The sequence below is a fragment of the Staurois parvus genome, unplaced genomic scaffold, assembly GCF_062004578.1.
Source record: "Staurois parvus isolate SC_StPar_1 unplaced genomic scaffold, SC_StPar_1.0 ptg000019l, whole genome shotgun sequence".
Classification (NCBI taxonomy): Eukaryota; Metazoa; Chordata; class Amphibia; order Anura; family Ranidae; genus Staurois; species Staurois parvus.
In genome coordinates, this window is record NW_028317815.1 from 29,304,752 (window position 1) to 29,330,710 (window position 25,959).

Here is a 25,959-nt window from a genome sequence, read left to right on the forward strand (position 1 = left end):
ACAAGCTGCTATTTTGGCCAAATCTGTGGGGAAATCAGGAGTACCTTATGGCTGTGTAGAGGTGTTCATCTAATAGCTACCATTTATGGCAGCACAGTGGCTGAATGGTTAGGATGTCCGCCTGGAAGTACTAAGGTCATTGGTTCAAATCCCAACCACAGCACCAACTGCCTGGAGTTTGCATGTTCTCCCTGTGCCTGCATGGGTTTCCTCTGGGTACTCCAGTTTCCTCCCACACTCCAAAGACATGCTGCTAGGTGAATTGGCTCCTGTCTAAATTGGCCCTAGTATGTGTATGTATGAATGTAAGTTAGGGACCTTAGATTGTACACCCCTTGAGGGTTAGGGACCAATGTGAATGTACAATATATATATCTAAAGCACTGCATAAATTGACAGCACTATATAAGTACCTGTAATAATAATTTAGGCACAGTTCAGCAGTAACTCAAATTATATAGGATCGGCAATAAAGTGAAGATGAATTGTAGAAAGCTTTATTCAGATGCGGAATAAAAATAGCTCCAGAATGCAAGCAACACTAATGCGTTTCATTCAAACAAGACCTTACTCATAGTATGTCACTTGTGGTGCAGCACACCATTATATATATAGTGGTCTATCACTCACCTAAGAGCCAATTATGAGGGATGGCTATCAGTTGTTGCATCTAATACAAAAGGATGAGTGATCACCACTACCCAATGCATGTGTTCAATAAAAGCAGACTGCAAATCCAACACAATATAAGAAAAATATAATCAAAGCAAAACTATATAAAAGCAACAATCATGATTGTAAATGTATCACTCAATAGACACCAGAAATTTTCATGAAAAATGAAGATGTGGCAAAAGAGGAAATGATACCACAGGTAATCAATATCAACCTAGGTGCATATCTAAATCCCATCTGAGGTTTAACCCAAGAGGTGATCTAGTTTGTAACCTATGTAACCATCATGCCTCTTTCTGTAATAATATACAGTGTTTGTGCCCACCTCGAGGGAGGGCAGTAACTTTATCAATGCCACAAAAATCTAAAAGAAGTAGTGTATCCAGCATGAAAATCTCTAAAGTGTCTAGAAACACTAGAAATCTGTTTTGCTTGAAAATTACTTGAATCACAAAAGTGTTCTCGAATACGTACTCTCAAGGGACATATTGTACAGATAACATATTGCAAACGACAACTTGTTCAGTAAATGAGATATACTACATACTGTAGGTGATGTTACAATTTATGTAGTGTAAGATTTTAAAACTCTCTCCTGTGGATAAAGAGTCAAAGGTTTTTGTGCACAGGTTTAATATTTGCATGTTTTGTATCCACAAGCATAAAAGCCTGTGCATGACAACCAGGTGGATGTGGTATCTTTGGAAAAAAACAGACCGGGTGAAAGTAATGTACCCAGTGTGGGTGCTCGTCGGCAAGAAAATCTGCAACCTTGTTTCAACACTGGGAACAAATCTGCATCTACATATAAGATCGGAAGATTCTTTTTAATAATATCTGTTACTTGTTTACATTCTTGAGAAAAAGTTGTAACAAAAGTAATTTATTCCTCCATCACTCCTCCTGAATCTTTGATATCTATTATTATCTAGCATTATCTTGTCTCTATTTCTAGCCTCTGCAATCCATTTGCTGCTTTCTATGGTCCAAAGTGGAAAACCTCTATCTAGTAACTTGGTTTGTATGGTACTACATTCCTTCTTAAACATCTGATCTTTAGAACAGTTTCTGCACGCTCTAATAAATTCTCCTACCGGTATTGCTTTAATGGTATGTAAAGGATGGAAACTTCTAGCGTGTAAAGTTGTATTACCTGCACAGAATTTCTGAAAGGTAGTAGAAGTTATCTCACCTGTATCCATATCACTAGTTAAGGTGATATCCAAAAAATCAATAGTTTTTACATTATGATCATATGCAAACTGCAGATTTAGGGTGTTATTTAAAAAATATACAAAATGGTCGATGGTTATCCTTGCCAGATAATCAATAGGTCATCAATGTAGCGACCAAACAAGTAAAGCTGTGTTCTAAACGGGTTGGAAAGGGAGAAGATATAATGCTCCTCCCACCATCCCATATAAAGATAAAAGAAGATATAATGCTCCTCCCACCATCCCATATAAAGATAAAAGAAGATATAATGCTCCTCCCACCATCCCATATAAAGATGGTGAAAACTTCCCTCCCATTGATGCTCCACAAGTTTGTAAATAGTAAATTCCTTGGAACATAAAACAATTATGTGTCAATAGGAATTCTAAGCATTGTAGCAGATACTCTTAAAGTTCCTTTGTATAACAACTATACTTAGTCAAATGAAATTTAACTGATTGCAAAGCTAAATCATGCGGAATACTGGAATATAATGCTTTAACATCCAATGTTACCCAAGAAAGATCAGAAGACCAATGAACTTTTTGGATCTGGGAGAGTACTGTACCTGTATCCTTTATATACCCAGGTAATCGTAGGACTAGTGGATGGAGATGTTGAACCAGTCATTCACCCAACGGTTCTAAAAGAGATCCAATACCTGCCACAATAGGACAGCCTCGCATGAGTTCCCCTTCCTTATGTATTTTAGGTAAAAAAATGAAAAATGGGCATAATTGGATTCTGCCTCAAAAGATATTCTGCTGTTTTCTGGCTTATAAATTTGTCTGGCTTGTTAGTAGCTCTATTTATTATATCCTGTAAAATGGACTCAAGAGATTTACTTGGATCTGACAAAAAGAGGAGGTAAGTCGACCGATCCCCTAATTGTCTAAGTGCCTCAGTGGAATACTGTTCTTTAGTCAAGATCAAAACTGCTCCCCCTTGTCAGCACTCCAAATGACTACGTTCTTGGACTTTTTCAGATGTTCCAATGCTAACCTTCCTTATAATATAATATTTGGATAATTTGATATTCTGTTCTTATTCCACAGCTCTGTCAATTCTCTTTCCACAACCAATTGACCTGAATTGAACCAATTGGCATGAATAGGATAAAAGTATTTGTTTCCAGTCGCCACAGTGCTGTCATTAGTACCATGCAAACCTCCTGAAATTGTAGGTGTTCTAAATCTAATCTCCCACATAAATCAGGGAACAGAAATGACACTTCCTCCAAAGCATTAGGGAATAAATCACTCGTGTCCAGAGAAACCTCCTCTACCTCCCCTACACCAAAGTGTTTCTTTAAAAGTGTACTCCTGATAAACTTGTTTGTATCTATTGGTGTAGAAAATAAATCAAAATGGTGAGTGGGAGAGAAGGAGAGACCCCTGAACAACAGTGAAGTTCTTGTATATTAAGATAAATCCCTGACAAATTAACAACATTTTTATATGAAATTATATTATTTTTCCTTAGCTGAAGTTCAGCAGCGGTCTCCAAATCAGGCCCGAGAGCCAGATGTGGCCCATTGGTTGCTTTTATCCGCCCCTTGGGGTACTATTAGTCCTACAGATACAAGGCACTATTCCTCCCATTGACACCAACAATAGGGCAGGTTTCCTACCAATAACCCCAACAATGGGGCACTATTCCTCCCACTGACACCAACAGCAGGACACTTTCTTCCCACTGACACCAATGATGTGGCACTATTCCTTTCCCTGATACCAACAATGGGGCAATATTCCTCCCACTAATACCAATGATGGGGCATTTTCAATGCCTATGATCAAACCTGAATACAGATGGTTTACGTCTAGGGTCGCCACTCAACCTGTGATGATTGCATACAGGCCCACTGCAAACAAAAAATGCTCCGGGAAAGTTAAAATTAACTGCACTGTGCCAAATGTACTTGCCTAAGCTCGCTCTTAAAGAATAGGTTATCCCAACATTTCATATTCCTGACAAGAGCCTGCTGTACCATGTAGTTGTGTTAAAAAGTATCCTGTTTTTTTTGTATTGCTTCCTTTGTGTGAAATCCCTGGTGTTCCTGCCAGTCCCTCTACTTTCATATTAAAAGCTGACAACACTAGGTATGAGAGCACAGTGTGGTCAGTTTTCTAGCTTTGCTGGGAACTCAGTGTGCTCTCCTCCAATGGTCAGGCTCAGGGGCGGACTGACCATTTGGAAACTCGGGCACTGCCCTAGGGCCCGGGGTCAGTAGGGGGCCCCATGAGATGCCCCTGGTACCTTTTTCATAGGCTTTTTTGAGTTTGGGCAAGGAGACAGGGGCCCCATGATCCCCTATTGCCCAGGGGCCCCACGAGTTGTCAGTCCGCCCCTGGTCAGGCTTGAGTATGTGATCACTTACAAAAAAAGGGGAAAAGGTGTTTTTATTTTTTTATGTATACACAAATGTTTTAAATATTTTAAACTGAATGGTTTGTTTTACAAACTGAGGGATTACATATACTTTAATTGACCTTTTTACATCAATGTTATTATACTGCCTTCTTCTTGAATTATTTTTCTATTAGAGTTCTGTTTCCGCTAGCTTTTATTATATGTGGGTCAAGCAGTGAAGTGCATTTCTATATAGTGTTTCATTCATGCAATCTAATACAATAAGTGCACTGCAGGGATGTCTGATGTAACCCATTATACATTAACTTGGTACTATAGTGGATTATGGTGAAATTGTTTACTCCCTTGTTATGCTGTGAGATACAACCTAACATATTGTGTTGTAAAATGGATGGATACAAATTATGATTTTTTTTCGTATGGCATTATATGTGAACAGATGGTGACTTGGCATTTTTATGTATGTATGTATGTACAGTACGTATGTATGTATAATACTATGTAAGGTTTTATATTACAATTTATCCATGTAAATTCAAGGCACTGCAGTTGCCTGTGTGCCATCACAGACATTATATTGTCACCCAGTACATCTGTAATCATACACATTGGGCATCGTTCAAGATGTGGATAAATTCACTAACACCCCAGTTGACAATGAAATAATTTAAAGTGCACCCTCACTCAAATGTGAACGTGCTGCTAATCCTCCTCCCCATCCCTGCCTGTAACACTTCTGAGAGTTTTTTTCTATATGGGGAGCTGACACTTTCTTTGACAGGTACCTCCTCCCACTTTCTCATTTCTCACCTAGGCTATATTGTGGTCCATCCTGCCCCCCTCCCCACCTGCAGCCCCTGGGACACCTCATATGTCCCAGAAGGCTGCAGGACCAGTCTCCCTGCACCACACCATCACACACAAGTGCAGTGGGGAGCTGGCAGAGATTTTTCCAGATCTGTCTATGGTGCCTAAATAGTCACAGTGTGCCCATTCCATGTTCTACCCACCAATATTCTATAGTCAAGCAGGGAAGAACTCAGGCAAGGCTGACAACTTTGTTTGGGATTTCAGTGCAGTAGAAACCCTGTGTTGTCATTCAAACAGGAAGTTAGGAGAACTCTGGATTTTTGGGCTGATTTTTTTTTTTTTTTGCCCAAGCCATATACTTTCATCTTGTTTGTATATTCAGGGTCAATCATAGCACAACTGTAATGTCTTATATGGCACTATTGGGGAGAGAGACACAAGGTTGTGATCCCACCCTCTTGCACTAAAATCACCCTACACCCTACTCCCCCATCCAAACAAATATAGTATGCTTTCTTAAAATAGATAGTACACATCACCACTTACAAAATACAAAATCAGCCAGTGTATTCATAAGTTTAAGGCTCCATGCACAATAACATTTTTTTAAGCTCCTAGAAGCAATTATCAGCATATTTTTTTCTACTCCTAGAAGCTAAATAGTGTTATCCTATGTCTCCATGCACACTACTTTAGGCTATTAGTATTTTTTGAGTTTCAGCATCTAGGAGCAGAAAAATAATTCTTTTCGCAGAGCTTTTTGGAGCATTTTTCCAGCAGAAAGCTCCTAACAGCTTTTTCTTCTACATGTAATGTAAAAACGCTAATAAAACACTAACGCTCCTAAATATTCCTAAACGCTTCTGAATGCTACTAAAAACCGCTATTACTAGCGTTTTTTATCCAGCGTTTTTGCCCAGTGTTTTCTGAGCTTAAAAATAAACTCTAGTGTGCATGGACCCTAAGAAAGAAAGAAAAACAGTTCTTTTTGTCCCCATGGCTAACTGCACATGCAGAACTGCTGCTTTTAGCATAGATATAGCCTACTTTTACAGCCTCATTTATTCCATCTGACAGCTGTTTTAACAGTGCAAGGTCTGGAACACATGATTGGAGCTGGGGTGTACAAAACTATATCTGCAAGTCATTTTAGGGTAAGGCAGGCAAAAAGTAAAATGTACATATAAATGGTTCTAGATGTACGATTAGCAAAATAAATTTGTATGGCTCCACTCATCCTAAAAAGGAGAATCAACTCTTTGGTCTTTGGATTTGTGTTGGGAATGATGACATGTAAATACCTTCTGTTAAAAAAAAAACTCTTATAAAGGAAGATACTGGCAAATGCAATCATTTATTAAGCAAGGCAAATAGTGGACCTTCCCAGCAGGTAGGCTAAAGGAAGTGTTGATTTCTGCTGAATAAAGGGTATAAAGAGTAGATGTAGAAGTAAAATATGTGTAACTTTTCCAATATTATGGAAAAACAGAAAGTTTGTCCTATGTAGTTACTAAGGAAAGTGGTATCATTGTCAGGAAACAGATGATAATATGTTTTCTGCACTCATCCAAAGGTAATTGAAAGTCCAACTTCTACCATAACTTCGTTTAGGATAAAATTGGGGAAGGGACAGAACTTTTCTCAGGTTTACACATTATCATATGTATAACATTATGGCCTTATGCACATGGCGCTTAAAAAAATGCTGTTTATACTGGCATTAAGCATTTTTTTCAGCATGTTAAAGTACCTTTATGTAAGACAATGTAAACGCACACATTGGCATTTACAGGTAGAAAAAAAACACTAAAGGCGCATTCAGGAGAGGATCTGAAGAACAGAACAAACACGTAAAACAATAGATGTGTCTAGCGTTTGAGCGTTAATGCATTCCAACCCACATGGAAGAAAAATATATTTGAAATATATTTTAAAAATACTCTTCCCAAATATATTGCCATATATTTGAAATGCCACAATTTTGGCCATATTCAATATATTTCAAGATATATATATATATATATATATATACACTGCATGTTGTAATGTGTTTTTTTTGCAAAACATATGAAAAATATTTTTAAAAATACATTTCAAATATATTTGTAATAATATATTTTTTAAAAATATGTTCTTCAGATTATTATTACAGGTACTTATATAGCGCAGTCAATTTACGCAGCGCTTTACATATATATTGTACATTCACAGGAGGCATTGCTGCACACAGAAGGTTTTTTACCTTCATGCATAGAATGTATATTGTGCATTCACATCAGTCCCTAAGCCTCAAGGGGCGTACAATCTAAGGTCCCTAACTTACATTCCTATATACACATACTAGGGCCAATTTAGACAGGATCCAATTCACCTACCAGCATGTCTTTGGAGTGTGGGAGGAAAACCAGAGTACCTGGAGGAAACCCACGTAGATTTTTTTAACATATAAAAAAGTAATTTTAACATATATTTTTACATATATTTGTAAATGCATTCCAAAAATATAGATTTGTATTTTTAAAGACATACAGTATATTTGAAATGTCTTTTCAAAAATATTTTTCATATATTTTGTAATAAAAACGCATTTCATCATGCAGTATATATATATATATATATATAGACAGATAGACAGATAGATAGATAGATAGATAGATAGATAGATAGATAGATAGATAGTTAGATAGATATATGTATTGAAATATATTCTGAAATATATTGAATATGGCCAAAATTGTAGCATTTCAAATATATGGCAATTTTTGGAAAGAATATTTTTAAAATATATTTTAAATATATTTTTCTTCCATATGGGGAGGGCCAGAAAATTTTTTTATTCTGGCCATTAGAATGCATCAATGCACGAATGCTAGATGTGTCTAAAACAGGTGTGCAAAATGTAGTTTTTAGTGCAGTTTTTAAGCAATATTTACCTCCCCGGAGTTCTGGCTTTCAGAAGGGTGTTTACAGAGGTCTTGTGTGCATGACGCCTTACAGAAGTTGCAACCATTTCCAACCCTGCTTTAAAAAGTTTATTTATTTGTTACAGGTATTTAGATCTTCAATTGAAATGTCCCCATGTGACAAGGGCAAGGGGAATTTTCTCCAGTGGCAACAATAAAAGAACACACTTTTTAGAAGTGGAGAAGAGTTAGACCCTGTAAGAGGTTTTTAATCTAGTTTGTGTCTGATTTTCCTTCTCTTTCAGCTGAAGTGACAGCCTGTGAGCCACAATTTGACAGGGGGTTACAACTGAGCAGCAATGTATTTAAAGCTGATAGAGCCCACAATAGGAAATAAATAAAGGTTTAAACTTTTCTTCAGTACATACAAAAAAAATTCAGGCCAGATTATACTGAGTGGGTTATTAACTGATGGCAGCTAAGTGAAGATCTCCAAGGGTAGCCAGTGTTTGCAGTGTGTTACTAAATGAGCTTCCTTGGATATTAAAAGCTAAACAACTACCTTTTCATCACATTTTCCACCTTCTTAATAGAAAAAGTTGAGAGGACAGATGGTGTTGTAGCACAGCAGGATAGCCCAAACATCTCTCAGTCAGGAAACAGAGTCAGACTCTTCAAAAATTCCAAAGTGTTCCCAGGCCAACTGAGATTTGTAATACTTCAAGAGTATTTTGGATCTACCCCACATAATACATGAAGCTGGATGTTCTTAGAAATCTGCAAGTTTGGAAATGAGAAGTTCTAGTCTACAGTGTTCTTCGCAAACTGAACTTTTCACACTGTCACACACTGTAGGCCAAGGAACCCTTAGGAGAATCCAAATTGCTGCCACTTACCATATTCTGTCATCAATTAACCTCCCTAGTGGTCTGATTATGTCAGTATTTCTGTGCTCAAAGCGGTACATTGTTTTCAATGGAAATATGTTGTTTTTTTATTGTAAGCCTGTAATTCTTAGGAATAACTCACTGAAATCTGTCCGAACAAGAGTCTAGAAAACATCCCACTGATGCTAAAATTTGAAACACAAAATCATAAATTATAATATAATAAATAATCATAAAAATAATAATATAATAATAATAAATTTAATTCAAAAATGTAATCAAACCAAAAACACTGAAATCTTAAATAGAGCACCAAGTTCGCACATCACTGAGCTTAGTCGCAAAATCGTTTTCAGTGTCTAATGTCGAATTTCCCCACAAATCATTATCACTCAATTCTGCAAGTGGTTCTAATTTACTATCGCTGTTCTCTAGCTGATCTAAAATCGCTTTTGACCTAAAAGGACACTTTTTGGATGCCATGGATATTTCTCAGTTTCCAGGCAGAAAGAACAGTAAAAATGCAGGCAGGGCACAGGACAAAGCACTAGGGACAAAATGTATGTGAAATGGTTTGATACATAATAATGTAATACTATCAGATTTTAGTGTATTTGTGAGTATCGCATTTTTTAATTTTTTAATTTCCCACCGGTTCGCAGGGAACGGAACCTGGAAGATGGATGCCGGCATCGGCCAGAGGAGATGGCTGGGGACGCTGCAGGGGGGACATCGCGGGAGTGCAGGACATGGTAAGTGCTGGAGGGATCCCAGAGCAACGCTGCAGGGTATTCCCGAGTGTAGCTCGGGGTTACCACTTCTGGTACTGAAAATTAACCCCGAGCTACACTCGGGAATACCGCCAGGGAGGTTAAAGCTCATGAGTATGCGTAAAAATAGAGATTTAGACTGACTAATGAACTGCAAGATATATCCATGCGGTTAACCTTTTGAAAAATGTAAAATTAACCTGTTTGAATACATGGGCAAGCACAGTGGCTAAATGGTTAGCACTTCTGCCAGGCAGTACTAGTGTCGTCGGTTCAAATTCCAACCATGGTACTACCTGCCTGAAGTTTGCATGTTCTCTCTGTGCCTGCGTGGGTTTCCTCCAGGTACTCCAGTTTCCTGCCACACACCAAAGACATGCTGGTAGGTTACTTGGCTCCTGTCTAAAATTTGCCCTAGTATGCGTATATATGAATGTGAGTTAGGGACCTTTGATTGTATACCCCATGAGGGTTAGGGACTGATGTGAATGTACAATATACATTCTATGCATGAAGGTAAAAAACCTTCTGTGTGCAGCAATGCCTCCAGCCCTCTCAATACTTACCTGAGTCCCATCACTATCCATCGATGTGCACAACAGCCTTAGCTGCTCCAGGTCTTTACCTCCTCATTGGCTGAGACAACAATCAGGAGCCATTGGCACCCACTGCTGTCAATCACAACCAATCAGCCAATGAGGAGAGAGGGGGGTGGGGCCAAGCCATGGCTCTGTGTGTGAATGGACAAAAGAAAAATGAACCTTTAGTATCGCTTTAAGTTTTGCTAGGTCACTTCAGACTGGCTCCCTTTGCAGGTATAGCTACTGTATGTAAAACATTAAAAGTCTATACTGTTTAAAACCCTGTAATACACTGTATTACCCTGCTCTACACATGCTCAGTTGCTCTCTATTTTTTTGGCACTGCGCCAAAAATGAAGAGGCCAATCTGCTGACAGCCTAAAGATTTACTGCTGCTAAGGGGCTCTGGGCTTCAGCAAAATGCAGCCTCCAGCAAAAAGAAACAGTAATGATGCTGGAGCAATTTATAAAACACTAATTGTGGTAGCATAATTATTAATGTGGACTGTATATACTTTGCTAAAGATCATTATTTTTTATCAAGTTGTTATGGGCAAAGTTGTGCTGTAACAGACCAAGGGGTCTGCTAAAGGGTGTACTATTGTATCCACAGTACAGCATTACATCAATTGATATTTTTGTTGAATAAATGCTTGTATAGCCATTTTTTTTAACACTTTCAATTATATATTTAAAAGACCAAAAGAGAGTAAACAAGAGAAGTTCATTGTTAAGCCTAGTACACACAATCAGAAAATCTTGTGGAAAATACAGCTTTGAAGCAATAGCACGATAATCTGTTCATTAGTACACAGCTTTCATCCTTATTATTTGAAGGAAAAAGCAAGGAAATATTTCTTGTGCGATACCAAATCATACGATTTTTGTATAATTCAGTAAATGTTTCATCCATAAATACAATACAAATACAATACAATATATTACATCACTTTCAAATTTGTATTCGGTCCTACAAGAAATTGTATAACTTAACCTCTTCACTTTGGATATAAGACTAGCACGCAAAAAAAAAAACCTGACAATTTGTCGATTCATCCGATATTCTCATCGTGTGTAGGGTTTACATACACTTTAAAGTAAATGTCTCAACAGGACAAACTTGACAGCTGCTGAAAACAATATTCTAATAATAATATCTAATCCAAAAATAGCCCAAAATATGTATTCTGTACGATTTATTAAATAATTGTCCTAATATATTTGGCTGAAAATACATTTAATAGCAATTTACTGAGGGTGGTTACATGTGAGTTACTAGGGTAACTATTAACCCGTAGTGGATTTTTTTATATTTGAATAAGAAGGGTGTAGCACCTCAATGCTCCTGTTTACATTGTCCAACAACACACTTAAAAGATAAGGCACTGAGCTAAACATATGTACAACAGCTGTTAGAGGATTTGTTCTGAACACAATCACAAGAAGACCATTGGCGAGGTAGAGTACATACAAGTAGACATGTGCAAACACGATGATATGTGCAAAGCTACAGAGCTTTCATAACTTTCATAAGCTTACTGGGACAATTGATAGTTCTTTTGATAATTTTATATATATATTTTATATATATATTTATTTAAAAATAATAAACAAATAAATTATAATAAATAAATAAATCGTTTTAATAAAATAAATAATATTTTTCTAATAAATGATAGTTTTTTTAGTTGCAATAACATACAGATTTTCAGGACAAGATTTCTGCGTGTACCCCTTTCTTAAAGGTTCAAGCTCTTAAAGGTCCAAGCTCTTGAGTACTGCTTGGACCTTGAACAAGGGTGTACACGACAAAAGCCTGTCCTGAAAATATGGATGTTATTGCAAAAAAAAAAAAGTATTAGACAGTACTCAATTGTTCTTGTTGTAATTGCACCAGCATGGCTACAATCGCCATAAACAGTCTGAAAAGGAAGTTAACTGACACTGAACTGTGTGGGTATCTAAGCGTCCAAAAACCTTACACATACACACACATAATAATCATGCAGTTTACCATATAATGAAGGCCCCTGGGCTCCCCTCCGAGGGAAAGGGAGTCTTGACTGCTGGAAGCTTGGCACCTATGTGGGCGTAAACCTAAAACAGGGAGGTTAAGTGGCTCCGTTAGGACTAGCCACCAAGACATGAAGTGACTGGGCAGAACCTGAACTATAGAAAAAAGGCTACGCAGGGGCACGTCCCACTACTCTGAGGAAATTCAGACATCACAAGAGTTGACCAACCACCCGCCCGTTGTGAGTTTCGTCACAGCTTTATTGGCGGTTTTACCTTGCCAGCGATTGGTATTGCTTTATGGGCTGTGCCCTCAAGTTTAATTCTGGGGTCAGTTTAATGCCTGTCTGGCACTGATGGTGAAGGCCTCTTAGACTATGTGTTTTTTTTTATGGATGCTCATGGTATAACCATGACTGGCATTGTTATATGGTTTCTTTAAATGTTGTTACATTTTGGAAAGTTCAATAGAGCCGTGACTTTGCCCTAGTTCCAACTTAATCAGCCTTTGTTTCTTCTTGCGGGGCAAGGTTTTTTGATACATTAGTGGTCAAAATGCACCTAGGCTTCTCGGCAGTCATGTATAAAATAATAGTTTACGATCATTTATAGGACATCTACAGTGTTGCGCTCATACTGATCTACACTAATTGCGTAATATTGTAACCAAATACATAACAGTGAAATAAATCCAACAATCAATTAAAATGAAATTCCGTAAATACAATATACATGCACATATATAAAATATCCTTAAAAAAATGTCCATGTGATAGAGTCCCAAATATATCTTCCAGTGCTTCAAATCATAGAATTTCTTCTTAATCACATTAGTGACAATCACAAATAATTGCTCTTCTACTGTATTTTTTTTTTCCTTTTTTGTCCTCAATGAACTCACAGCCTGTGTAGAGGGAAGAAACCCTTACCTACCACCTTTGATTGGTTTCCGTGCAGGTTTAGCCTCTCCTGTAGTGCAGTCCCTGACTTTAGGGTGCTAAATGCTCTGATAAGGTAGGAAACCCCTTCGGTGGTTATTTTGGGGTGAAAAAGTTGGTGCCAACTAGCCCCAAATACAGCAGTGCAGCCAGTGCTATTTTGCTCAGAAGTGATCTTAAAATGAGTGGATCCATGGAACTGTGACACAGCATTTCCAAGACAATTGTATTGAGTGATGGAACCTTTTCAGCATATGGATCAGAGGAGAGGAGAGATTGGAGTTTATCTGGGAGTAACGCATTGGGTCCCTGTGGGACAAAAAAAGCGCATACTGATCATGCTATTTTCCTAAGATCAGAGGTATTCAGGTGAGAACACATCTGGTGGGGGAAATCCAAATTTTAACACAGTAGAAGAGCACTTATTGGGGTTTGACACTAATGTGATTAAGAAGAAATTCCATGATTTGAAGCACTTGTTTATTTAGAACTCTATCACACGGACTTTTTTTAAGGACATTTTATATGTACTGTACATGTATATTGTGTTTAAGCGATTTCATTTTGTTTGATTATTGGATTTATTTCACTTTTATGTATTTGGTAATAATATTACGCAATTAGTGTAGATTAGTGTGAGCGCAGCACTATATTGGCATTTATTATAGCACATTCATTTATGAGATTCTATTTGGTGCTAGCAGCATTCAATTAGATACTATTGCATAGCAGCTCACAAGGTTTGATATATTGTGAAATTGTTGCATGACAGATATGTTTCTGGTATCTAAACAGCCATATCATATGAAAAAGAGACCTTTTCCTGCAGAAACTGAAGCTCTTGTCTATGGGATCTTTTTGAAGTTGGAAGTCAACACTAAAACAGTTATTCATCTTTAATTAGACATGCCTTATCAGCCCTGTTTCAGAAACACACAGCTTCCTTTCAGTACCTATAAAGCCTGAGTCATGCTGCTGTTTTTTTATCTCTGCTATTTACAAAGCACCGCTGTAACAGGAAGCACCAATCAGATCGCTTTACAAAGAATGCAGGCAAGTAAGTAAATGTAATAGCATGGTCTAAAACATGATAACAAAGAAGAACACTTAGCCAGGGTTCACATACATGAGATGCGGTATATCACATGTGAATCGCAAAGGAACCGCAACGCATTCCTGTGCAAATCACATGCGATTTGTGTGCGGTGCGATTGGAGCCCTACATTTTGTATGGCTCTATTCGCACCGCACACCCGCACCAAAAACGTGCGGGACCCTTTTTTTGGTCCGCACTAGAATTGGATCACATGGGTATTCACACCTATGCGATCTGATTCTGCACATTGCACTGCATTTTGTGGACCGCTTTCGGGGTGTTGTTAACTTAACATACACACCCGCAGCGGTTCGCATGATCAGGGTGTGATTCTGATGCGGTGTGGAATTTGCACTGAAAATGCTGAGAATTCTGCACCGCATCAGTGTGAACCAGGACTTAAAGTAGATCTATAGGCAAAAGTTGTTTTTTTTTTCATTCCGGATAGAGCAAGGGAGGGTTATACCCCTTGCCAAAATTGTTATGCCGTCTGTGTCCCATTTTGGAGATTTCCCTTCACTTTCTGTCCCATAGCCAAACAGGAAGTCTCCATTGGAAGATTTCCTCTCTATTACTTTTTTGGTGACAACTCAAACTTTAGTATTTTCTTTAATCTTACTTACAAATTGAGAGGGTGAATCTCCCTAACAAGGGCACAGACAGCAATAAAAACTGACAGAACTCTAAGATAAACTAAGAAAAAAAAAGTTTTGCCTTTAACTAAACTTTAAAGTGGTACTAAATTCTAAGCATTTTTTAAATTGATGCATTATCTACATTAAGGTGAAAAAAATGCTCCAGTCCCTTGTTCCCCCATCCCCAAATAGTTAAAAAGGAACTCCACCCAAAAAGGGAATTTCTGCTTTAAGGCCTCCTCCCTAGCTCCTATTTGTGAAATGGAGCTTCTGGGGAGGAGGGGGAAGTGGGTACCTGATTTTGATAGATACCTGCTCCCACCACCTAGACAATCGGAGGTTCTCCTTCCCCTCTCTCTCCCACAGTTACAGGTCCCAGAAGACTGCCGGATCATCTACAGTTTGCAGTGCAGCACGTGCATGTGCAGTCGGCACGTGGCGGGGAAGTCGCAAGCTGTCACAGCTAGGTGTCCATAGTAAAGATACCGAAACAGGCAACAGAGACACACAGGATGAAAATGACTGGGCCAAGCACAGCAGTGGAATGCAGGACAGGTGAGTGGCTGTTTAGTAAAAGTCAGCAGCTACAGTTTTTGTAGCTTCTGACTTTTAATTTTCACATAGGAGACTGGAGCTCCACTTTAAGCAGCCTATAATAACTCAATATTCTTTCCTTACACCACAGGTTAGTGTTAATGGGGGAATGACTCCCACAGAGCTTTTGTGTTTTGGCAGCGGGGGGGGGGGGGGGGGCACAGGGAGAACACAGTGATTATTACTAGTGGCGATAGCCGCTGGCAGTAATCAAATTTAAAAAAATCTAAAAGGCTGGTTGTACCCAAGTCGATTGATGGATGTACTTGAGTACAATCAGCCTGCCCATACATGGATCGAATCTCAGCCAGTCCCTGCTGAACCAGCTGAATTTTGATCCATGTATTGATGGCCTTACTGGCGATGCATGTTCACCGCCACCAGGTCCTCTGATCTATGCTTGCTCCTCAATATTCTGGGGTACTGGGAGCAGTGGAGTGATTGGCTTCTGCTGCTCTCAGTCAAATTCAAGGGAGGAGGAAGAAGGGGTGCGTATGGGTGTCTCCTTAGCAGCTGGCCAGCTGAAAACAGGAGGGGGTGCCTGGGGGTGCCTGCGGTAGAAATAAGGATTCAATTTTAAAAGGAAAAACCCTTCTATAAAGCAAATGTGGGCCTCTTCTTAGAAAAAATTCTAACCACACACTTGTAGATTTCTGTGGGCTGAAGGTGAGAAAATTGAAAGAATCCTCCATCCACATTAAAAAGCATGGATGAAAGAATATCATCTGGCTGCTATTGTATTCAAGCATCTGCAGCACCCACGGCTGCCTGAATCCCTGAACAATGACTGCATCTGACAGGAAGCAATCATTGTTTGGCCAAGAATTTTCCAGTGATCAATTTTTGAAACGACTTTGGCTGAACCTAGTGGTGCTGAAAAGGCCATCCGCAGCTCAAATTTTGGCCAATTCAGCAGGAACCAGCTGAAATTCAAGCTATGTAAGTCTAGCCTCATGGCTTCTCCACACCAGGTGCCTTGCCATCCGCCCTATAGCAGAAGTACTGCTACAGGGCAGCACAGCTTCGCAAAATCACGTATATATATATATATCTTAAATATATATATATATATATATATATATATACACGTGATTTGTATTCCCAGGTAGGGGGCACACGCATGCCGCCCTACCTGCACAGCTATTGGTGATGTCAATCACCAGATCCCGGCAGGCGATTCCTGCCCGGCACTCAGTGATTGTCGGCAAAGCTGACAGGGGAGAGACCTGTGTGTAAATAACACAGGTCTCTGTGAAGTCAGCATGGATGTGCTGCTTTGTATCTCTCTGCACATCAGAGAGATACAAAGCAGCATGTCTCCCAAGTAAACAGCACACAATGTAAAACAGACACACAGCGCACAATGTAAAACACACACAGGATACAGTTAACCCTTTGATCGCCCCAGATGTTAACCCCTTCCTGCCCAGTGCCATTAGTACAGTGTTAGTGCTTTTTATTAGGACTGATCACTGTATTAGTGTCACTGGGGATGTCAGTGGCAGGTAGTCAGTGCCCCTCCAGTGTCAGAATGCCCGCTGCAGTCCCGCTATAAGTCGCTGATCGCCTCCATTACTAGTATAGAAAAAATTTAAAAAAAAATTCCGGTATATATGCAGCCATTTGTAGACGCTATAACTTTCACGCAAGCCAATTAATATACACTTATTGAAATTGTTTTAGCAAAGACATGTAGCAGAATAAATTTTGGCCTAAATTTATGAATAAATTAGTTTTATAAATATTTTTTTATTTGATATGTTTTATAGCAAAAAGTAAAAAATATTGTTTTATTCTCAAAATTGTCGGTCTTTTTTTGTTTATAGGGCAAAAAATAAAAAAGGCAGAGGTGATCAAATACCACGAAAGAAAGCTCTATTTGTGGGAAAAAAAGGAGATAAACTTCATTTGAGTGCAGCGTTGCATGAACGCGCAATTGTCAGTTAAAGTAATTGCGAAAAATGACCTGGTCAGGAAGGGAGGTTAATCCTCTGGAGGACAAGTGTTTAATCAACGCAAGCTCAGTGCAAGGTGCCCAGTTTACAATTATAAGTGTGCTGGTGCAAAATGCACAAAACCATGTTACAATACATGGCGGTGCACTGCAACACTCTGTTGTACATACATTTAAATGTAGTGTTTTTGTTGACTTTAAATAAAAGAAAAAAAGGAAAACAGAAAACACTGTGATGTGATATGATGTGATGTGATGTGATGGATGTGATGTGATATGATGTGCTGCGTGTGTCATGTATATCAAAACATGCGCCCGCTGGTGTTAATAGGTCTTTAGATAATGTTAGCAGCACCAAATACTGTGTTGCTTTTTATAGCTTCAGTGAGATGAGATAAATACCTCTTTAAATTCAGTGCTGATAATATATACCACACATGAAGTGTATGTCAGCACTCTGCATTGCTGACAAGGGCTTCTTTGCAAGACTTAAAAAAGAAACAGTTGTTTCTGAAAAGGTGTCTGTGCTAGCTTTCATCAAGCGGCCACTGCAAATGTGTCAGAATGTGGGGAAAGTGTAAACCACTTTATTGCTCAATTATCTAATACGTAATATAATTTGTTGCATGAATCAGAGTATTTCTCCCTTCCGACCTGTCCAGGCCTTGTGGAGTGTTAACACACTGTTTTCTATAGTGTTTCTATTGCCTGAATGCAGCTCATTTATTTAGAATGGGCTACCAGCGCACAGCAACAGCCCCACAAATGTACATGATCCTTTTCCTTTTCCTTAAGGTCTCATGCACACTTGGGGCATACTGAAACAGTTGCCCCAAAAAAGAAATCTGGGCGTGTATATCATGTGCTGTCCAAACAGGTTCTGCATATGAATATATCAATCACTACTTTTCTGCAGAACAAAGGTTGCCAGCGGCTGTTGTGTATCACCCCTGGGAAGGCAGTCTGACCAGCCATGGTATGTCACCAATTTCTAGAAATGACGGTGTCATCATGTTACTCTACATTGAATGCTGCAAATAGAAACCAGATGCAGAAATAGCAAGATCACCTTAATTAAAAACTAGCTAAGACGAACAAACCTACAGACATACTGTCGACTGATTAATATTGGCACAGTGCATGTTTCCAAGTCATAGAAATGGTCAATGTGAATACTTTACTCAGAAATTTGCTCCAAGGTAGATTTCTCAGAAAGACATGAGAGCAATTATAGTGTTACTAAACCCACAACAGTAAAATCAGTCCTGTCTTTTTTGAGCCTCCCATTCCTTCTTCTACTGTCCCCAATCCATCTACTGATAGTACAGAGCTCTTGGAGTCACTTTGCACATGCTCACGTGTGTATTGCTAGAGAGTTTTCCTTTCTTTAGGAGGGTGGATTTGCTCATCACAGGGCAATTCAGCACTGTCCAGACAGGGTCAGGGGTTATGCTCTGACTGTCATGTAACAGAGCAGAATGAAAACTCCTCCTACAAGATTAACCAGTGCTCAGCCAGACACTGATAGAAGTCACAAGACTGCCATATATTGCTGATGAGAAAAGGTATCTAGAAGTTTATATTTACTAAAATATTTGCATTTCCATGTTCTGTGTACTGTGGGAGACCAGTAAATGCAGAGTCCTGGGTTTAGTAACGCTTTAAATATGCATACTTTAATCACTGTTTTCTAAAATGCTCAGTTGTATAGACAATTATTAGATGTCTATAATAATTATAAAAAGTAAAAAATAATGTATAGCTCTATGGGAAACTATAATCTTTATTTTAAATTGCGGTAAATATTGTAAGAAAATGTCCCGTTCAAACCCATAAATATTACATAGGTTTGCTATAGGTATTTTTACATAAATTATATGTAATATATTTATAATATGTAATATAATTATATAATAGATATTAAAACAGAACTATTCTTCATTTGAGCACCACAAACCAAAAAAGCTATTAAATTCATTTTTAATAGTCAAAGCAAACTCCCTCATTCATTCATGTCTCCATGTTTTATTTTGTTGAGAAATCCCTTTGAAAAACACCCCCTAGCATTTCTGGCCGTGGCCATCTTGAGTAAGGGCAGATTATTCATGTAGCATTTACTCCCTGGAATCCATCTGGCCTTAAAGTGATTCCAAAGGTTGTAATTAAAAAAAGAAAAAAAAAATGTTATACTTACCTACTCTGTGTAATGGTTTTGCACACAGCAACCCCAATCCTCTTCTTTTTGGGTCCGCATTGGTGGTGCTGGCTCCTCCTCCCTGCAGTCTTGCTCCTGAGCCATGCTCCTGTGAATGGGCATTGTCCATTTACTCACAGAGCATGGCTCAGCCCCATCCCCCGCTCTCTCCTCAATGTCCCGAAGCTGTATGAGACAATGAGGAGAAAGACACCCAGGAGAGCTGCAGCTCTCATGCACATCACTGGATCGAGATGGGGCTCAGGTAAGTATATGGGGGGAGAGAGGGACTGCACCCAGAAGGTTTTTTACCTTAATACATAAAATGCATACAAAAACCTTATGCCTTTAGAACCACTTTAACTCAGGCATGCAGGTTGGAGGGTGTGCTTAGCTGTAAACCCTCCCCCTCCTCTTTTGAAGACTCCTGGGATGTATGACAACATTTGCCTAGGCCTGGAAACAAGGAAGTAACTAAGCAAAAATGTAAAACAAATAAATATGAAATATCTTCCCATTTTATTTAGGGTACTTATATAGCGGCGTCAATGTGCGCAGCACTTTACATATATATATACATTTATTTACTAATGCTATCAGCAAGGGTTAAGTGCTTGTTTTTTTCCAGGGGAGAGGAGAAACCTTATACTTACGCATATCTCCACTTCACTGGCAAATGGCGCTCCCCCACAATCCAGACTATTCCTGGTGTCCTCATGTCCATGCTGCTCTGGGCTTGAGGACATCAGGACTCAAGATCGCTATAGCATGGGGGTGCAGGAGCTGCAGGGACAGGTCTGGTGTGGAGAGGATCAGAGGATCTAGTAAGTATACTGTATCTCCTTACATCTTTTAGGACATATAGAATATAGATATGCAAAGAACATACATTTGTCACTGCATCTTTATGTTTGTTCACCTAAAGAAGGTAGATTTCCAGGGTGGCGCTGACTATTTTGCTTTCTCTGAAAAGGGGGTGTAGGCCAATTAAGTTTGAGAACCTCTGCTTTATATGAAGAATTGAAAGCTTTTGAGCTGCAAAAATACTTTTTTTTAAACATGTATGTGTTACACGAGGCTCAATTTGTGTGGCTCCTTCATTGCTCTCATGTCTTTTAAACAAAAGCTATTTGCTAGTGTATAATCTATGAGACAAAAGATGATAGTATGCCACAGGGACTGTAGGGAAACACCTGTCTCTTGAATTAGCATGTAGACGTTTTAAAAGATTATGCAAAATGAACTGCAGGCAGGTGAAGGGAACTTCCATATGTCATACCCCCAAAGGCATGGGCTCTTTAAAATCACACTGGTCATGCCTCTCCCATGAAGGCTGTTGCTGCTGACTTTTAAAAAACAGCCACTTACCTGTCTCTCGGTCCCACAGTGTGTCCCCTGCAGCCCGTTTCCCTGGCCATCCTGAATTCCAGGAGGCCGGCATCTTCAGAGTGGGCACCCGGCTGTGACAGCTTGCAGCTTCACAACCAGGTACCCACTGCGCATGCGTGAGTAGCGCTGCGCTTCATGAATGGTCCTGTAGTCTTCTGGGACCTGCCACATGTCCCAAAAGACTACGGGGAGGGAGGGAGGACACCTTCCGCTTCTGATCGCCTAGGCGATCGGACCGGAAGTGGGAGCGGGTATCTGTCAAATTCGGGTACCCTCCCCCCAAAGGTGCCAATCCTTAACCTCCCTAGTGGTCTGATTATGTCCATATTTCTGTGCTCAAAGCGGTACAATTTTGCATGGAAATATGCATTTTTTTTATTGTAGGCCTGTAATTTTTAGGAATAACTCACTGAAAGAGTCTAGTAAACATCCCGGGTAGGATAAAACTTGAAACATGAAATCATAAATTATAATTTAATAAACAATCATAAAAAATAATAATATAATAATAATAAATTTAATTCAATAATATAATCAAACCAAAAACACTGAAATTTGAAATATAGTGCTCACTGAGCTCAGTCGCAAAATCGTTTTCAGTGTCTGATGACGAATTTCCCCACGAATCATTATCACTCAATTCTGTACGTGGTTCTGATTTACTATCACTGTTCTCTAGCTGGTCTAAAACCGCGTTTGACCTAAAGAGACGCTTTTTGGACGCCATGGACATTTCTCAGTTTCTAGGCAGAAAGAACAGTAAAAATGCAGGCAGGGCACAGGACAAAGCACTAGGGTCAAAATGTATGTGAAATGGGTTGATAGAGTAATGTTATACTATGTGATTTTAGTGTATTTAGTGAATATCAGTTTTTGTCATTTTTGAATTTCCCGCCGTTCCATCCCCCCATACGCTCACAGGGGATGGAACCCAGAAGACAGATGCCAGCATCCGCCAGATTACATTGCCGGGGACACTGCAGGAGGGACATCGCGGGAGTGCAGGACAAGGTAAGTGATCGAGGGATCGTGGAGCAGCACCACATAGTATTCCTGAGTGTAGCTCGGGGGGGTTACCGCTTGTAGTACTGAAACTTTACCCCGAGCTACACTCAGGCATACCGCCAGGGAGGTTAATGGGGGGCAGGGGAGCAGTCCTTAAAGCTGAACTTCCCCTTTTGGGTGGAGCTCTGCTTTAAAGTATAACTAAAGGTACATTTTTATTTTTTTTTGATAGAGTGAAGAGGGGGTAGAACCCCTGTCAGTTTTTATTGCTGTCTGTGCCCCCATTAAGGAGATCCATCCTGTCCTGTAGACAATATGGCTTATGATGAACTGCAACATGCTGAAAATTTGATTGATTACAATCAACTCTGCACATGGCCATGTTAACTGTAGCTTATGAAGGTAGTTTCTGCACTTCTGAATGAGTAGAGGGGGCCTAATGTATCAACATGGTCCATTTCTCAAACGTCTCCCCACTGGGTCTATGTTCTGTAGTGAAATCAGCTTCACATGCTGATCATAACCTCCAGACCACCATTAGATAAAACACAGACATCCACAGGTAAATGCTGGTTCAACAAAGGTTGTGAGATTCTTTTAAACATCCAGCAGATAGGACATTACCTTCACAGGCTTGGCATTCATATAAATATGATATTTGCCTAAATTCCCTTCTCCTTTAGAAGGGAAATATTTGTACATGATCTTGCTAAGAACTGGAGATATTTCCCAATAGTCGCCACCAAACGTTCACAGCAGACTTGAATCTGAATAGTGGCTGAGGGGTAGATACAGTAAGATACAGTACATAATGACAGTCTTCTATTCCAATGTCTTTTTGGAAGGCTTCAGAGGATCCCAGCTGACAGTTCTTTTATAAAAAGTCGTAATTGTTTAATCATATGTGTTGCAATGTAACTGTATACTCTTTGTACAATCAGCTTTAGATTTACCAAAATGATGTAATATTTAGACATACCTAAACTATACATTCAATCTGCATCCAATAAGTTAGGCCCTTGTACAAAATATCTGTTGGTGGATCTAAAGATGATTGTACAGAAAAATTGTAACTTATGTGGCGAGTGTTACTAAACCCACAACAGTAAAATCAGTCTGTATATGCAGTAAAGCATGCTAGTTATATTCACTAACCTAAGGGGTTAACCTCCCTGGCGGTATGATTATTTCAGATTTTTGGTGCTGAAAGCGGTACCATTATTTTGCATGGAAATATATAGTTTTTTTTATCGTAGGCCTGTAATTTTTAGGAATAACTCGCTGAAATCTGTCCGAACAAGAGTCTAGTAAACATTCCGGATATGATAAAATTCGAAACACGAAATCATAAATTATAATTTAATAAATAATCATAAAATTAATAATATAATAATAATACATTTAATTCAAAAATATAATCAAACCGAAAACACTGAAATTTTAAATATAGCGCCAAGTTCGCACATTGCTGAGCAAAGTCGCAAAATCGTTTTCAGTGTCTGATGACGAATTTCTTCACAAATCATTATCACTCAATTCTGCAAGTGGTTCTGATTTACTATCGCTGTTCTCTAGCTGATCTAAACCCGCTTTTGACCTAAAGGGACACTTTTTGGATGCCATGGACATTTGTCAGTTTCCAGGCAGAAAGAACAGACAAAACGCAGGCAGGGCACAGGACAAAGCACTAGGGAAAAATGTATGTGAAATGGGTTGAAACAGCAATGTTTTTACTATGAAAAATGTGTTTTGAAAAAAATAAAAATTTTTTAAATTTTCAAATTTCCCGCTGGCGGCGCACGTACGTCCCGACGTCACAGGGACCAGAATACAGAAGCCGGATGCCGGCATCGGCCAGAGGAGATGGCCAGGGACGCTGCAGGGGACACATCGCAGGAGCGAAGGACAAGGTAAGTGCTGCAGGGACTCCCTATGCAATGCCGCATGGTAAGCCCGAGTGTAGCTCGGGGTTACCGCTTTTGGCACTGACATTTTACCCCGAGCTACACTCGGGAATACCGTTAGGGAGGTTAATCCTCTGCATTGTGTAAAAAGGCTGTTTGATCTTTTCTTCTCTGCCTTTCCTCTTGTTCAAATGCCCATGCTGATAAGACAGACTGAACCGTGCCCTTCTGCACATGCTCAGTTTAGTGTGTATTGCTAGAGAGGTTTTTTTTTTCTTGAGAGAGTGCATGTGATCAGCACAGGGCCTATCAGCACTGTCCAGACAGAGGTCAGGGGGTTCCATCCTCCTAGAGAAAACTCCTCCTACAAGCTTTAACCAGTGCTTAGCTGAAGTCACAAGACTGCTCTAACTGCTGATGAGAAAAGGTATTTAGCAGTTTTTATTTACTAAAATAATTGCACTTCCATGTTGTGTGTACTGTGGGAGACCAGATATAGTGGGTTTAGTAACAGTTTAAAGCATACCCTAAACAGGAATCACTGTGTGCCCCCAATGTCTTCTAATGGCCAAAAATCAAACATACAAGCAAAATTCTACCTAATCCCACATTTATGTCCAACCTAAACCAAGTTCTTACCAAACACAAAATGAAAGATGACCTCAAATGAAAGCTCAAAGCCAAATCTAACAAATTAAGAAAAATAAAATAAATATGAAGCCTCATTTTCTGCAATGTTTGCCTTCAATCCAGAGATTCCCCCCATAATACGTATTTTCTGCAGCTAGATGTCCTTAGTCTGATGTCCAGCATCATTCAACCTACTTCTTCTGAGTCCAGGCTGTCTGGTATCACCCCAGCCCCACAGTGATGGGTTCCTCTCTCTGTCACTGTGCTTTCAGCTCCTATCAGCATGCTCCTTGTCAACACATGAACTGATTGGCTTCTTGGGGTTGACTTACTAAAGGCAAACAGTCTGTTCTATTTGCAAAGTGCAGTTGCACTCTGCATGTGTAGGTTGCTCCAGAGCTTAATAAGTGAGCAGAAGCTCTGCTGATTTCCATCATCCAATCATGTGGAAGCTGTTTTTTTTTTATTTTCCATGCATGTGATTGGATATTCTTTGCAAAGTGAAGCTTTACCTCATTTACTAGGCCTTAGTGCAACTGCAGTCTATTTGCTTCTAGTAAATCAACCCTATTGTGTTGCTTCTTTCTTGCAATTTTCAGCACTGCTGTACAGAGAAGCTAAAACCAATTTAAATTAAGATACTTGCTCTGTTTGTATACACTTTTAATTATGTGTTATTGATTGCAGAGCTGCCTTAATTTGCATCTTTTATATATACATTCAGTTTTTAAAGTAAAATCAGAAACTTGCTTGTGTTTATAATGACTGACTATGTGTTTTTAATTAAGAAGAATGGAAGAACTGTTCTATTTTCTGTGACCTAAAAACCTGCTCTTTGTTTAATTGTTTGGTTATGGGTTTGCAATGACAACAAAATCTACTGACAGACACTGGCAGAAGTCTTACGACTTCATCTACTAGGACTACCAACATATTTCCTGTTATTTTCAATAGGTCATTTATTGGACCCAATTATCTTTTTATTGCCATAAAAAAAGAGAGCTGCCTGACAGACAGTTATGTAACTAACATCAGACATGCTGGAATTTCTCCAGTTTTCTATGTTAAATAAACACCAAAAATACATGGGCTTAAAAAGAAACCTATAATGAGGAAGTATGGACAATGCCATTGCTGACCTTTCCTTCTGAAAATATTTTTCTGAGTCCTTCAAATTCGCTGGGTTTAGTACTTATTAATTTATTGACTTGGAGAATTATGCAGAACTGACTTTCTTGATCTGGGTGGTTTAATGTGTACGTAAACCCTAACAATGAAAGTCTCTTATCTGGTCCCTTTTAGATAGTTAAATACTTTAATTCTTTGATGAGTTAAGAAAATACCCATTGGTCTTGCCAGAAATCTTTTGAGTTGAAAACCTCTTGACTTTCTG

The 25,959-nt window shown here is 39.0% G+C and overlaps 1 protein-coding gene across 1 annotated transcript in view; it reads right to left on the minus strand.

The window, feature by feature from the left end:
• The window catches only part of ELAPOR2 (endosome-lysosome associated apoptosis and autophagy regulator family member 2), a 137,600-nt gene that overhangs the window by 88,461 nt on the left and 23,180 nt on the right, over positions 1-25,959 (minus strand). The window lies entirely within an intron of this gene.